The 14,404-nt window shown below is 48.1% G+C and overlaps 1 protein-coding gene across 2 annotated transcripts in view; it reads left to right on the top strand.

Moving 5' to 3' along the window:
* The window catches only part of ZC3H6 (zinc finger CCCH-type containing 6), a 361,631-nt gene that overhangs the window by 106,597 nt on the left and 240,630 nt on the right, over window positions 1-14,404 (top strand). The gene's annotated exons all lie outside the window — the stretch shown is intronic.

The following is a 14,404-nucleotide window of genomic DNA, read 5'->3' as shown; positions in this document are numbered from 1 at the left end:
CGTCCTTCATTTTCCAACCTCTCCAAGTTGCCTGGCAGTTGGGGAAGGACCCCAAAGGTGTTTGTATACAATTATGTCTAGACTTTGATGTATCCGTGTTTAACTCTTAGCAGTAAGGACCCTCTAGTAAGTATTAAAACATTTGTAAGAATCTAAGTTAATGCCCTATACCTTGGTCCCTATTTCCCGCTCTGTTTTAAATTTTACAGTGTTGATGTTTTAGGATTGCTTGATGAAGACTGTCAGGCGTGAATGGAGGGCGAGGAAAGGTTGCAGAGGAGTTCTTAATATTCAAATTGTGCTTGCTCTTTTCAGCATCGTGCTTTTTAGATCTCTAGGATACAGGAGCACCGTGGATGACACGTTCATGAAACAACCGGGAATTGGTGCAAAGTGTTTACCGTATATGTTGTAAAGATGCAAAATGGTTTAAGTGAAAGGCACGCTTTGCCTTGTGTGCACTCCACATGTGCTTCAACGGTTCCTGGAGTAGAGCTTTGCACCACATGCGTCACAAAGTTGTGCCAATTGTACTACACAGGTGGAATTACCCGGGTGTAGGATCATTACCCAGCCAGAGGTTGCATTTGATGTGTACTTGAAAGGTGATCTTTGTATGTCATGTAAGGCCACTAACTGCATGCATAGATACAGGCTGTGTACTGGTGTATCACAGGAAAAATATCAGTTAGGTGCAGCTGGTGACTGTATTTGAATTTATAACGGACAGGTGAATGGTGTGCCCAGTGTGTCCTACACAGATCTACAAACACACAGCAACTGACTTTACGCTTACTTTTTTAGAATGGTGACCAGGAACTTTTTTTTTTTTTAATTGAAGAAATGTCTTCATCTGGAAAAACTTATGTTTTTCAGTCTTAGGCATGCATTTTTAAATTGCTCAATTATGTAGGGATCAAGGTGACCTTGTTTGCTGCTCCAATGTAGCTAGTTTCATATTTTCTTCCTGCAAATGCTTTGTCCATTTATTTGATGAGTCTAATACTCCGAAAGTATTTTAAGCTATACATGAATGCCAGTGGTGTTTCATTTCAAGTGTTTGTTTTAGTGTAGTCATTGGCACATATGCCTCAGTGTGGCACCTCCATTCTAGTTCTTATTTCCTGTGAAAGGAGCAGCTTTGACCATAAGCATGATTTGCGTTCAAAAGAATATTCTATTCATGGAACTATGGATTTGTGTGTCTAGTTGGGATCATCGGTTTACTGCGTTTAAATGATTGCTTAAAATATGATCTGCATCAAATCACCATTTCTACTTTTAGGATTCACTGATCAGAAATGGATGGGACCAATTCTTTCACAGTCATTAAGTCCCATGATATCAAAACATTTCACCGAATTGAAGTCGAAATTATGTGATCTATTTAGAAATCAGGGGAATCTAAAGGTCGGACATCACTGAACTACATTGAGGAGAGACAGTCTAGTACCTGGTTATTTGCCTATTCCTGGTATAGAACGGGTCGCCTCCTCCCCCTGCTGAGCTCCTGTTTAAATGGGCGCCTGACGGAACTTAATACATAGGCATCCACATCCATAGAGAAAAGGAGCAGGTACTGCAATGTAATTATGGGCCAGCTCTGTCGGACCTCAGTTGTCAATAGCTGGGTGAGTTGCAATATAAAAATGGTATTCCTGCCTCGCTTTCTATACCTCTTCACTAATATTCCTATTACCTTAACACAGCACTTTTTCAACACTTAGGGGAACCCATGTGCGATTAATATGGGCTGGAACTCGTCCACGTATTCCTTGGGATACACTTACTCCCCCGCCCGAGTGGGGGGGGCCTAGGTGTCCCGACTTATATTTATATTATCTTGCGCTCAATGCCATTACATGTACCACTGGTGCCGTCCTGACGCTCGAGTACTCTATCTGTGCACTGAAAGAGCGATTCTTGACAGAATCACGCACTCCCAGATTCTACCCAAGGGAATCCCACTCGTCGATACGGACATACACACGGTGTCCTCTACCTGTAGGGCATTTGCGCCGTATGCACTGTATATTGGGGAGTGGCCCTCTCTAATCTAACGCAATATTGCTGCATGACAACACTTGGCTCCTGCTCGCTAGGGAGAAATTGGTCTGTTTTATAGGAATGACCTCTACAATATGGGAGACTTGTTCCCTGATGGACATGTTACACCCCTTTTGAAGTGACCATGGCACAGGGATATTCCATAAATGGACCAATTCATTTTCAGGAGTCTGTGCAAAAAGTTACGATCGCTCCTCCCTTCTTATCCCCTCCCGCCCGATGATTTTACCCGACTTACTCTGACCATCTCCACTACCGAGGGAGGACGTATGAACTCTCGACTATATACATCCCGTCTCGCACTAAAACTAGACACTACCAATGCGTAAGGTTTGGGTGACAGAACTCATCCCAAGTGATTCACTGGCAAAATGTGGGTATACTGCTGCACACATATGTAGCACATGTCTATCTGTCAACACCACGAATTGTTACATTTAAAATGTTTACATCAATATTATATATCCCCATGTGATATCGCTAAGTTTGAGCACACCAGATCTGATGCCTGTGCTAAGTGCCACAACACAGGAATTGACTTGCACACCTCACCAGGACTTGCTCTGTAGGACATGCTTACTGGGCGACAGTGTTCGAACGGATCTCAGCTATGACGGACGCAGACCTTGCATCAAGTCCATAAATGGCATTATTGGGATATACCTTTGAGGTGCCATGCGGCGCCCGTAGGTTGGTATCCATGGTGCTGCTGCTGGCTAAAAGAGTTGGCACTGTGATGGGGAAGTGCTTGTCCCTTCACAGCTGCTGGATGGCTAAAGAGTATGTGTTGTGAAAAAGTAGGAGAGGGCTATTTACAGCTGCAACCCCTGACCTCACACTCCAAAGACTTCTGGGTCCCCTTCTGGGCCTACCTGTCATCTATAGAGTGTGATGAGTCGGACTAAAATACAGCTCAGCATACACATCAATTTATACATGTCTCTGTACTATCTGATGCCTAGAGTGTCCTGATGACTAGTGCCCTCCGACTGAAGCTTATTAATAATGTGAAATATTTGGAATGGAATTTTCTTTTTCCAAGTAGTATGGTAGGGTGGTAGAACTTTATTTTTTCACTCATTTGACAAATGCGATATGCAGACATTGTTGATGTTAGTTTTGAAATGCTCAATAAAGAAAAAAAAACTTCAACACTTTCTGTTTGCACACAAAATCTCATGGCATTTCAGCACCTGTGACTAGATTTGCTCACACTAAAATCTTCATGGGTGTAAATCCTTTTAGGACTGCAAAACCAACGTTTCTGCATCTAAGCCACACTTCCATGAGTCCATAACTTTGAGAATTGAGCCCACAGTATTTTGACTCTGACAAAGCTTTCAGTGGTAATCTAAATCTACAGAGTAAATATCCAGTGTTTGATGCAGAGCTTGGTACATTCTCAGATAGGACAAACTGGGGAAATGGAACACAGTGAGTTGAAGTTAAATGTCCAAGAATTACACAATGTGGCCATAGGGAGACGGTCAGACTGTGGGTGTCATCTTCGAGTCTCAGTTGGCCACACGCACTGGACCACTATTATAATCTGGGTTTATTAACTGTAAGATTTGTGAGATCAAGTGAATGTTGAAAATTACTACTTTGCCAGAGAACTTCACAAGGCACTTTCTCAGACAGTAAAGTAAGAAAGAAATAGAAATGGCTCAAATATAATGATGACATATCCAGATATCTGCTGTAATCAGCAGTCAAGCGTCATTAAAATGCTGGTATATTGAAACCCCTTCCACGAGAAATAAACTAGTCCATAACTTAATAGACCCTTTGAAAGGTAAAGCATATTAATTTCAAAGATTTGAAATAAACAAATTACTGGTATGTCCAGAGGCTTGTATAGTCAGACATGTAGCATAATTGGAGCCTTGCTAGGCTCTAAGCCCTGACGTACTACAAGTACTGGCATAACCAGAGACACTATCACAAGAGCTCTGATATGAGAAAGCTGCTCTAATTTGTCACCTCACTGTGAGGGTTCAAATCGGACAAGTGGTTTATTTTACTGAACAAATAAGACTTCTGAAACATCTCGTTCACTGGAAAACGAGGTATTTGATCAAATTCCACACCTCTTTACTGATGCATAAATATGAACACAGGTTTGACCAAAATATTTGTGTTCCATACAGGACGTGGTTGACGTTGTGAGTATAATGTGAACTTCTTCTGGGCTGAATCATTTCTGACAAAGGACATTAATCCAATTCCAGATTTTAGCCTCATGCTCAAACATAGGTGTCAGCCGCTTTGTAACATTACAGGGCTTAAATTTATGAGTTATAGTTTTTAGAACCAGCTATTGCTCGAGTCAAAGTACAGCACTTGAATGGACTAAATGCACTCTATTGGGGGATTAAAGCACGACCTACTGCAAAGATGCAAAGGAAGTCTACAGGCAACTAACACATCTAACACAAAGATTACCAAACGTCTGTATCGAAAACAGATCTAAATTATGTAAGCAAATAGATCAATCTAAATATGCTTGTGACTGAAACTTTACAATATTTAGAGATTTCTTTAAAATTGTTGAACTGAAATTGTTGTTGCTTTGACAAAGTGTCAGCAATAAGAAATAAGTTACTTACCTGTAACTGCAGTTATCCAGTATTGGTATCTTTCAAAGATTCACATGCTTGAATCATTCCCCGCCATCGAAGTGGGAGTCCCACGGTAATATAAATAAAGCACTAATTAAAGCACTTCCATAGGCTATCATAGAGGCAGCCATGTATTTAATAGCCTACCTACCTTCTTTTCTAAAAAAATATATACTCTTAAATACAACAATAAGTAACCAGCACCCTCTAGAACCTTCCCACGAAGCTGAATCCCTCAGATTTTCGAGCACACCGGTGGATATTAATACTGGAGTGTAAGGGGAGCCTTTCTGAGGAGGAGGGTGGGTTGTATGTGAATCTATGAAAGATACCCATACTGGATAACTGCAGTTACAGGTAAGTAACTTATTTATTTTCCAGTATTGGGGTATCTTTCATAGATTCAAATGCTTGAATCAGAATAGCAAGCAGTAATGTAAAAGAAATAAGCACCCTTAGTGGATTGCGGGTATTGCCAATAATATTTCAAAATATATTCACAAAAGGAGTGTCTTGTGAAAGTGTTGGTGTAAAAATAAATGCGTATAAAGGCGTTGACGTGAAATAAACACCTCTATTGTCAGCTTGAACAAGTATACCTACTTTTATAAGCAATAAAGATACATTTACAGATGCAGATCAATACTGACAACAAAAAGAAATCATCTAATTAAAGTGGCTCACCTTACTGAAATAAATGGCGTAGTACTGCCCGTCCCATGAGTGCATCAGCTCTGTGTCGAATTCAGGCAGTAATGCTGTGTGAACGTATGCACAGTTTTCCACGTCGCAGCTTTGCAGATTTTTTCATATGGCACCCCAACGAACATGGCAGCCGATGTAGAGACTGCCCTTGTGGAGTGCATTTTAACTGTCCTCGACAACGGTTTGCCTGCCTTATCGTGGCAAAACTGAATTGTGACTGCTATCCATCTTGCGATAGTAGCTTTGGAAACCACAGTGCCCTGACGACCTTTTGATCTGTCTTACGGACAGACTTAGTCTTTTGCAGATAGAATTTAAGACACCTCTTGATGTCTAGAGTGTGTAGTGTTCGTTCCGCCGGTGTAGAAGGATCCGGGAAAGAAAGTACTGAGAGTGACAGGTTTGTTAAAGTGGAACTGCGAAGGAACCGTAGAGATTAATTTGGGATTCGTCCTGAGGATAACCATTTTATCTGTAAAACGAAGGAAAGAATGTTTTATAGGGGAAAGCTTGTATTTTGCTAACCCTTCTAGTTTGATGTTAGGGTGAGCAAGAGTGCTACTTTCCACGTCAGGAACTTGATGTCAGCCTTATGGATGGGCTCAAAGGGTTGTTTCATCAATTCTGATAAGACAACATTTAAGTGCCACTTAGGGGGTGGAGCTTGAACGGGTGGATACGTACGAAACAGTCCTTTCATGAAATGCTCTGGTAGAGCAGAGAGATTGGCATTTCGGGGAGTGCCTATATTTAAAGATAGCTGTGAGATGAACCTTAATTGAAGAGTATACCAGATCAGACTTTGCCAAAGACAGTAAGTACAGTAGGATTTGCTCTGGAGCAGAGAGATAAGGATGTACCTTGCTTTGCAGACACCAATTGCAGAACCGCTTCCATTTCAGTTTGTACGTCTTGTTGATACTATCCATACGGGATCTGGCGATAATGTCTTTGCACTCTTGTGCAATAGTCAAATCCTTAAATTCAAAGAATTCAGGAGCCACACGTGCAAACAAAGAGATGCTGGCTACGGATGACACATCTGACCTAGGTTGCTCGTCAGAATTGGTGTCGGGAGCAGATGGATGGGCTGGGCTTCTGAGAGGAGGAGACGCTCCGTGGACCAGTTCTGTCTGTGCCATCTGGCTCCATCAGAAGAAGGCGGCAGTGCTCCATTTTCATTTTCGTAATGACATTGGGTATCAGTGGAATGGGAGGAAAGGGGTAAGCATATATTCCCTGAGAGTTTGGGAGAGGGAATCTGCTTGCTAAAAATTGGCATTTGGAATTGGTGTGGGCCGCAAACAAGTCCAGCTATGGTTTCCCCCAATGTGAAAAAATCCTGTCCAGTTGGTCTTGTTAGAGCTCCCTCTCGTGGCAGTTGCCTTTGGTCCTGCTGAGGGTGTCTGCCAGAGTATTCAGAAGCACTGGAACATGTTCCGTTGTTAGGGATATCCTGTGAAATGCAAGCCAGCTCCAGAGCTGCTGGGCATCCTGAGAGAGATTAAGAGATTTGGTTCCTCCTTGATTGTTGAAATAAAACATGCTTGTGGTGTTGTCCGTACGGACCAAACCGATGAACCCCTATTCAGAGGACAGAAAGCCTGCAGGGAGAGAAAACTGTCCTTTAACTCCTGCCTGTTAATATGCATCTGACGCAGGGATGAGGACCATTTTCCCTGAATCTGAAGGTCTTAAAGATGACCTCCCCAACCTTCCATGCAAGCATCGATGGGGACTATGAATTTCGGGATCAAAGGCAAAAAGGAGATGCCCTGCGAGAGGTGTGACTTCAAAGTCCACCATCCAAACGCCTCTCTCATGCGTGAGGTAATAGTTATCACGTCGAAGGATCCCGTAGTTTGAATCCATTGACAGTGGAGTTCCTCTTGCCAAGGCCTCTTGCCAAGGCCTTGATGAGTTTGGATGTGTTTACTCAGGTATGCGGATTCCCATTCTGACAACTCACAGTACTCAGCCACTAGTTCCGCCCATCGAGTCAGCCCAGGCACCCGATCAGTTTCCTCACTAGGCTCCAGCTCCTACAGTTTAGTGTCAATCTGGCTTAATTGCATGCAGATATCTCTAATCAATCAATCAAGGAATTTGTAGAGTGCGCTACTCACCCGTTAGGGTCTCAAGGCGCTGGGGTAGGGGGGTTAGGAGGGGGTCGCTACTGCTTGAACAGCCAGGTCTTGAGTTGCTTCCTGAAGGCGAGATGGTCCTGTGTCCGCCGGAGGTGGGTGGGGAGGGAGTTTCATGTCTTGGCTGCCGGGTAGGAGAAGGATATTCCTCCGGCCGGAGCTTTGCGAATGCGTGGGACGGCGGCAAGGGCGAGGCTGGCAGAGCGGAGCTGGTGGGTTGGCGTGTAGAATTGCGGTTGTTGAGGTACATGGGGCCCTTGTCGTGGAGAGCCTTGTGTGCGTGGGTGAGGAGTCTGAATGTAATTCTCTTGCTGACGGGGAGCCAGTGCAGATTCTTCAGATGGGAGGAGATGTGGCTGTGGCGGGGGATGTCCAGGATGAGTCTGGCCGAGGCGTTCTGAATGCGCTGCAGTCTTTTCTGGAGCTTGGATGTGGTTCCGGCGTAGAGGGTGTTTCCGTAGTCTAGGCGGCTGGTGACGAGGGCCTGGGTGACCGTTTTCCTGGTAGCGGTGGGAATCCATCTGAAGATTTTTCAGAGCATGCGTAGGGTGTTGAAACAGGACGATGAGACTGCGGTGACTTGCTTGGTCATCTGTAGGGAGGAGTCCAGGATGAAGCCCAGGTTGCGTGCGTGGTCTGTGGGTTTGGGGCCGGTGCCCAGGGCAGGTGGCCACCAGGAGTCATTCCAGGCCGATGGGGAGGGTCCTAGGATGAGGACTTCCGTCTTGTCTGAGCTCAGCTTCAGCCGGCTGAGCTTCATCCATTCCGCGACGTCCTTCATTCCTTCCTGGAGGCTGGCTCTGGCGGTGTCCGGGTCGTTGATGAGGGAGAGGATCAGCTGTGTGTCGTCGGCGTAGGAGATGATGTCGAGGTTGTGTTTGCGTGCGATGGCCGCTAGGAGGCTCATGTAGACGTTGAAGAGGGTGGGGCTGAGCGCGGATCCTTGTGGGACGCCGCAGATTACTTCGGTGGCCGCAGACCTGAACGGGGGGAGGCGGACTCTTTGGGTTCTGCCGGCGAGGAACGAGATGATCCATTCTAGGCCCGCTCCTTGGATACCGGTATTGCTGAGGCGTTGTATCAGGGTGCGGTGGCATACCGTGTCGAAGGCTGCTGAGAGATCCAGGAGGATGAGTGCGGTGGTTTCCCCGTTGTTGAGCATAGACCTGATGTCGCCGGAAGCTGCGATGAGGGCGGTCTCGGTGCTGTGGTTAGCTCGGAAGCCAGACTGCGACGGATCGAGGGATCCGTTTGTCTCAAGGAAGGTGTAGAGTTGTTTGTTGACCGTCTTCTCGATGACTTTGGCAGGAAACGGGAGGAGCGAGATGGGTTGAAAGTTCTTGAGGTCCGTGGGGTCCGCGGTGGTTTTTTTCAGGAGGGCGCTGAGTTCTCATGCTTCCAGCTCTCTGGGAAGGTGGCTGATGCGAAGGAGCTGTTGATGACGTCGCGGAGTTGGGGTGCGATGATGGAGTCGGCTTTGGTAAAGATGTGGTGTGGGCATGGGTCGGTGGGGGAGCCGGAGTGGATGGTGCGAGCGGTGTCTTCGGTGCTGACCTGGTTCCAGGTGCAGAGGGTGGCGGTTGGGTGCGCTGTTTCGGTGGTTGGGTGGTTGGTCTGAGTGCCGAAGCTGTCGTGTATGTCGGCGACCTTGCGGTGAAAGAACGAGGCGAGGGAGTCGCAGAGGTCTTGCGAGGATGTGATGTTGTTGTTGCAGGCGCTGGGGTTGGAGAGCTCTTAGACGATGCTGAAGAGTTCTTTGCTGTTGTGGGTGTTGTTGTCCAGTCGTTGTTTGTAAGTAGCTCTCTTGGTGGTACGGATCAGTTGGTGGTGATTCCGGGTGGTGTTCTTGAGGGCTGTCATGTTCTCTGTTGTCTGGTTTTGGCGCCAAGTTTTCTCAAGGGAGCGGCATGTTTTCTTTGAGTTTATGAGGTCGTCCGTGAACCACGAAGCTTTCTTGCTGTGGGGTCTGCTGGGTGGTTTCTTCAGTGGTGCGAGTTCGTCGGCGCAGTTGGTGATCCATTGTGCGAGGTTGCGGGCTGCTTCGTTGGGGTCCGTCGTGATGGTGGGAGGGTTCTGGCTGAGGGAGGTGGTGAGCTGGTCGGCGGTGATCTTACTCCAGCTTCTGCGGGGGGCCTGTTGCGGGTGGTCTTCTTGAAGGTGAAATGGATGCAGCTGTGGTCTGTCCAGTGTAGTCCGGTGGAGTGGCTGAAGGAGATGTGCTTGCTGGAGGAGAAGATGGGGGTCAAGCGTGTGGCCGGCGTAGTGGGTGGGGGTGTTCACCAGTTGCTTGAGTCCGAGGTTGGCGAGGTTGTCCAGCAGGGTGGTAGTGCTGCTGTCAATGTGGTTCTCCAGGTGGAAGTTGAGGTCTCCAAGGAGGATGTAGTCTGGGGAGGTGAGGGCGTGCTGGCTTACGAAATCTGCGATGGCGTCGCTGAATTGAGTGCGTGGTCCCTGGGGTCTGTAGATGAGGGTGCCTCTGAGGGTAGTCCTGGGGTCGGTTTGTATCTGGAAGTGCAGGTGTTTGGCGGCTGTGAGGGTGTCTTCCGAGTTGGTCATGATGCGGATGATGTTTCTGTGCACGATGGCGATGCCTCCTCCGGTTTGGTTGGTGCGGTCCTTCCGGGTGATCTTGTAGCCTTCCGGGATGGCTATGGCGACGTCGGGGGCTGAGGAGGCGTTCATCCAGGTTTCCGTGAGGAAGGCGACGTCAGGTGCGGTTGTGTCTAGGAGGTTCCAGAGTTCGACTACGTGCCTGTGGATGGAGCGGGTGTTGCGCAGGATGCACTTGAGGTGATTCCTGCTGGTGGTGGGCTTGGTGGGTGCTGGTCCGGGACGGATGCAGGTGAATTTGCACTCTTAGCAGGTGAAAGGCCCGTGGGTGCGTTTCGGGGTGCCAAGGTAGCAGGCGGTGTTCTGGCCGGTGTTGAGAGCGCAGAGGGTGGCAGCGTCGTAGGTTAGTCGGGTACGTTGGCATCGTCGAGATTCAGGGTTCCTAGTGCTCGGAGCGGTCCAGGCGTAGACGGGCTTGCCTTTGGCACGCCTTCGGCGCACAATTGGCGTGAACGCTGTGCGTACGCGTGGACTCTGCCATAAATGGAGAGTGGGAGGGAGGAGGGAGGGAGGAGCAGCTGGGAGGCGGAAGTTCGGTGGCGGCTAGGAGGGGGCGAGGGTACAGAAAAACGAAAGGGGGCGGGGCCGCGGTGGAGCAGCGGCAGGGAGCGGGGGAAACAGCGGGAAACAGGCGGCAGAGAGGCACAAAAACCGGATCAAAACAGGGGCAGGACGATCAGACAATGAACACAAAATTGGGCACAAAAGCAGAGAAAAACACAACCAAGGGGCACGTGAGCCCTGGGATGCCCACCTGCTGGTAGATATACCCACCCCTCTGATGGAGGCCTTAGTGGCCTCCCACAAGGTCACCTGTGAGGGCACAGTTCCGGCATTGTGCTCAGAATGTTCAAGAAAGCACCTATGAAGTTCCCTACGGAACACTGGTCCTGAAGTGAATCGCTGTTGAAACGCCAGCTGAACTCTATGCCACTTCCATATGGAATCCGAAGTTTCGGTAAGATTGGGTTGTGATCTGAGATTTTTCAAAAGAGCACTGTTACCTCAGACATCCACGAGTGAGCTGTGGCCGACAATAGCCAATAGTCTAATCGAGTCCAGACCGAATGAGGCGGCGAATAGAAGGTGTATCCTGATTGCGTCTGGTGATGGGTGCCCCGTGTATCATGCAGCATATGTGTTGATGATGTGGCGAAGTGCCTCTCAGGCCCTGGGTTTGTCTGACGGGTGCATGCTGGTGGAGTTGGTTTGCAAACAGAGTGGTAAAATAAGATCCCCAACAATAATAAAATGGTCCACCTCGAAGCTGTGAAGTCGGGCATGAAGGTTTTTAAAAATATTAGGGGCGTATATATTGACTAATAAGGTACTTTTGTCTTCCAGTGTTCATGTACTAGTAGATATCCGCCCTCCCTGTCCACCTAGTGTGAATGATAGAGCAAAGGTACAGTTTTATGAATTACAGAGCAAAGGTACAGTTTTATGAATTAAGATACAGGTACCGCGCGAGTAGGCGCTGTAACACGAGAAATATCAATGTGTTCCCTGATTCCTAGCAAATGTATGGTCAGCTTGTGGGGAATGGGTTTCCTGAATATTTTTTTTTTTTTTTTGCAGAATGTCTATTAAGATATGTCCATACCGTTTTCTCCTTTGTGGTCATTGTTCTTACCGCTTAGATTCCAGGTGACTACGCATAGGTCGATGGACTTGACCAGGGCCCTGTGCCATACTACAGTGGAGATGGTGAATGCTAAGATGTGAATTTCAACTTCCAAAAACATTTAAACTCTAGTAAAACAGTCCCACAGTAGAGTCCGACCACCCTTCCACCCAACATCCAGTGAATCCTGTTTAGCCCCTCAAGAAAGAAAGAAAAACATAAGCCACAACAATCCAAAATGGTGTTCACCATGGGGAGCATGGGAACAACTCTGACTCCGGCGATCCCTGCAAAGTAGAGAGTCGAAGCTAGAATGTGGTGCTTGCCACTAGAAATTTGGATACAAAGGTGAGGTGATATGTAACATAAGTCATTTGCTGACTTATATACAAGCAAAGAGGCAAGGGTATCAGGCATCAGACCCAGCGGCCAACCATCCCCTCCATTCTCATTACTAGATGTAGTGGGCGGTCCCTTGTGTCCCCGCATTTCATTAGCATCCAGGTGTGTGTGGTCTTTTGATGGAGACCCACCAGGGATAGTTTTGTAATAGGTCTCACCATTTGGGGATGTTCCGTTTGGATTTCCGCAGAGCCTCCTGTACCATTGGGGTGAAATGGGGGAAGATTGAAATATTCGAACCTTGGTATTGAAGGGAACCCGGGCCAACCGCAGCACTGTGTGTCTGTCCCTATAATTGAGCAGACTGGCTATAAGGAATCGCAGTGGTGCGCCTTCCGGAGGTCACAGGCACAATGAGCAGTGTACAAGCTTGATTGCAAAAGTGTTGGAGCAACTAGGGCAGTCAAAGAGAGCCAGTAGCAATTGCTCAACAAAGTTCTCAAGACCCCCCAATGTTGGTAGTCTCTGCAATTCCCAAGATATGGATATTATTCCTACGAGACCTTGCATCAAGGTCCTCGTTCTTGATTGCCACTTGCTATAAAAGGCACCCCATTTTAAATAGGCGCTTCTGCGTTGTCACTGAAGTATCCTCCAAGATGGAGATCCTTTCTTCAGCGCCATCCATCTGGGCTCCCTGCCTGTCCATCCGCTTGCACAGACTGTCCATGTGGCCAGTTGGCGTATCGAAGCGTGCCGCCATGGCACTGAAGCCCGCCTCAATTTTTACCATCACAGCCGAGATGTCACATGCTGAGCCCGCAGCACCACCTCGTTCCAAGGGCTCTTCCAAATCTGACTGGGAGCTGCAGTGACCAGCAGGCCCAGTGCAGTTGAATGTAAGTCTTCTCTGCTTGGGGTCTGAACGACCCATGTTGTGTCTACAGTAGACACACCCAAGGAACAGGAGGACTGCATGCACTTAGGGTATCTTCACTCCTCTCCCCCAGCGAGGCCCGCCCCACAATTGTTGTTCAGGCTATAGTCAGTAACGTGTAATGGCGATGCTCGGAAAGGGCTACTGCCCAGGCTGAGTCCCACTATCGCCAGGAAATCACCCAAATCAAGGCCGATTACATGAAGCATCGCATGTGGGGCCCGCAGCGTTTCGTCTGTGCGTGGAGATGTCGGAGGGTCTCAACAACTGCGGTATATCCATAGGCAAGGATCCAATCCTCTGTTCCCCAATTCTGGATATAAGCAGGCAGTGCAGCAAGTCAGTTCCCAGAATCCTCTGAAATCAGCCCTCTCCGTAGCTCCATCCTGCTGGGTGTTCAGACAATGGTCATTATCTCTCATTATCTCAGGCACCTCTGTTATGGAACAGATGATTCAGGCTACTGCTGCTTGGGGGTGCAGGGGCACCAAGTAAGCGAGCGCAGCGCCCACTGCCTGCACTGCTTCACACACGACAGGCATTTAGTCTGATAAATCAAGGGCAAAGCCCATAGGCTGAACTCACCGCTCTTTACCCGCAGTGGCCTCCCAGGAGGATTGTATAGGGGTGGGGGGTAGGCGGGGGGGGAGAGGGGGGTCAGCCCGCTACGTTTAGTCAGCTGCACAGGCCACAGCACTTCCACACTCCGGCCTCGCAGCAGCCTGCCGCCTCACACCTTCAGGGTCAGGAGCAGGGCCGTGGACCAAATCGGAAGAAGCTAACCACTCGATAGCTCACCCACATAGGAGGAGGGTGGTAGGAGCCGGCAACCGACGAGATCAGGCGTTCCTGTTCTCAGGCTCACCTTTGACCCTGTTGCCATGGGGCCTCCGAGGCAGTGTCAGCGGCACATTGACATCTCCGATTCCCCTCTGCTTCAGGTAACGGTGGTGCGTGCTGGCATCGCCCCCGTGCCTCCTAGAGCCACAGCACTCCCAGTGCACAATGGGGACACCAACGTTAGTATAATGCTGCGGCAAGCAGCATATCATAGACCGCTGGACCCAGAGCCTCACTAAGATGCGGCCATCTTGTTGGTGGCCGTGGCCACGCCCCCAACTTTAGAAATTAAATGGTTTTCTCCTGCTCATTTACAGCCATAGAAAAGGTTGGAAGCTTACTCCTGACAAGCGAAGGTGTAAAACGTTTTCCAGGATGTAAAGGGTTCCCACCACCCTCCAAATAAAGGAGAGGTTGAAGGGAAGGAAGAACATTTTATAAACAAGCATTGGCATTGCCAATAGGTCTAGCTTTTGGGACCTTAAAAGTATTTAGTTATGCAGCATAATATCCT

Source organism: Lissotriton vulgaris, chromosome 6 (assembly GCF_964263255.1).
Source record: "Lissotriton vulgaris chromosome 6, aLisVul1.2, whole genome shotgun sequence".
NCBI lineage: Eukaryota > Metazoa > Chordata > Amphibia > Caudata > Salamandridae > Lissotriton > Lissotriton vulgaris.
The sequence above is the reverse complement of the archived record's forward strand: the minus strand, read 5'-3'. Positions and strand labels throughout refer to the sequence as shown.